General features: G+C 42.9%; 1 protein-coding gene across 1 annotated transcript in view; it reads left to right on the top strand.

Annotated features, from left to right (window-relative positions):
- COG3 (component of oligomeric golgi complex 3) overlaps nucleotides 1–1,709 on the top strand; it is a 79,901-nt gene that overhangs the window by 50,302 nt on the left and 27,890 nt on the right. The window lies entirely within an intron of this gene.

Here is a 1,709-nt window from a genome sequence, read left to right as displayed (position 1 = left end):
AGGTGGGGGGGGGGGGGGGGGGGGGGGAGAGGGAGAGAGAGAGGGAGAGAGATGTGAGAGAGAAACATTGGTTGCCTCCCACACGTATCCAGATTAGGGATTGAACCCGCAATCTGGGTATGTGCCCTGACCGGGAATTGAACCCACTACCTTTTGGTGGATAGGACCAACTGAGCCATACCAACTAGGTCAAAATTCAGTGGTTTTAATTCATTAAAAAAATTAATTTGTTATAACCCAAATAGCATATATATAGAGAAGTTACTAAATACAAGTCATGTAATTGTTGTCCAGATGCCTCTGTTTGTTAAGCGTATGGGTCAAAGGGATATGTGCCTCCCTCTCACTATGAAGATGCTCCATCTCAGCGTAGGCCTGACAAAGTTGCACAGTTGTTTCATTGGCTCAGTGTAGTGCACGCTACTCAATATCTATTGTAAACTGCACAGTTACTGGATTTTTTGCCTGGAGGCTTTGAAATTCAACCACGAAGTGCCTTTTGCTCAGTTTTGGGACTTTTAGAGGTGAGGCCAGGTCTCCTCTACAGAGTACAGAGTTAAATGTCTCAGCCTTTTTGCCCAGCTGATGAGGTCTCTTCCAGAGGGAGGTTTGGATACTGGCATTACTTTTCCCCAGGTTCCCCAGTAGGTGTATTGAATGATGATATTATGCTGGGATTCTGAAACTTCCTACAGTGGAGCCAGGCTCCCAAGGGAAATGTGCAGGGGGTATATTCCACATAGAACCCATTGTCATTACAGGCCCTAGTGAAGCCTCTTAAGTCCTTAAGGATTATTTTAGCCAAACAGCAGGTAGGCCCGAGGACGCCACTGTGCCTGCATTTACTTTATGCCCTAGGCCTGCCTATTATTTTACCTGGCTTATTACATTCAATCTTATCCCTCTCTATCTTACCCATCAAAGTCGAGGAAAGAAAAATCCAGTGAAAACCCCATGAAGGCTGAGCAGGGGAAAGAGAGGGTCTTCAGGCTTCCTTAAAGTAGGGTCAGTGACCTAGCAAAGGGAGCCCTAATCTCTTCTTACTACAGCAACATGGACACAGAAGAGAGGGACGAAAAAAACCATAGCATAAAGAATGAGACCAGGGCCCAGGACTGTGGCCTAATAAATATTTTTCTCATACTCACCTATCTCAAGTCCATCTTGGGTAGAATGGATACAGGGAGGGAAGCAAGGGGACTGACAGGAGTCCCTGCCCAGACCAGCATGCCACACCTCTGGGAAGATAGAGAAATGACAGAATTAATTTAAGAATCATAAGTTAATGGTGCATATATGCGTGGCCCAAGGACACAGACAATGGGGCAGTGAGGGCCTGGGGTGGGGGGAGGGCAGGCTGGAGGGAGTCAATGAGGGAAAGAAGGGGACATGTAATACTTTCAACAATAAAGATTAAAAAAAAGGAATCATGTTTAACATACTATTTTGTAACCTGATTTTAAAAACTTAATTATATTTTATAAGATTACATGACCTCCTTTAGTATTTTTTTGATTTCATGCACAGTGTTCTATAATTTAGATTTACTAGTATTTCATTTGTCAGCCCCTTCATTATTGAACATTTAAGTTATTTCAGTTTTTTGTTCTTTTAAATAATACTGTGATGAAGAGCCACATACATGACTCTTACAATACACTACCCATTAATTACTTGGGATACATTTTTAGAAGTAGATTTACTGAGGG

This window comes from Myotis brandtii, unplaced genomic scaffold, assembly GCF_000412655.1.
Source record: "Myotis brandtii unplaced genomic scaffold, ASM41265v1 scaffold174, whole genome shotgun sequence".
NCBI classification, from domain to species: domain Eukaryota; kingdom Metazoa; phylum Chordata; class Mammalia; order Chiroptera; family Vespertilionidae; genus Myotis; species Myotis brandtii.
Note: the sequence above shows the minus strand (reverse complement) of the source record. Positions and strands in the feature narration are given on the sequence as shown.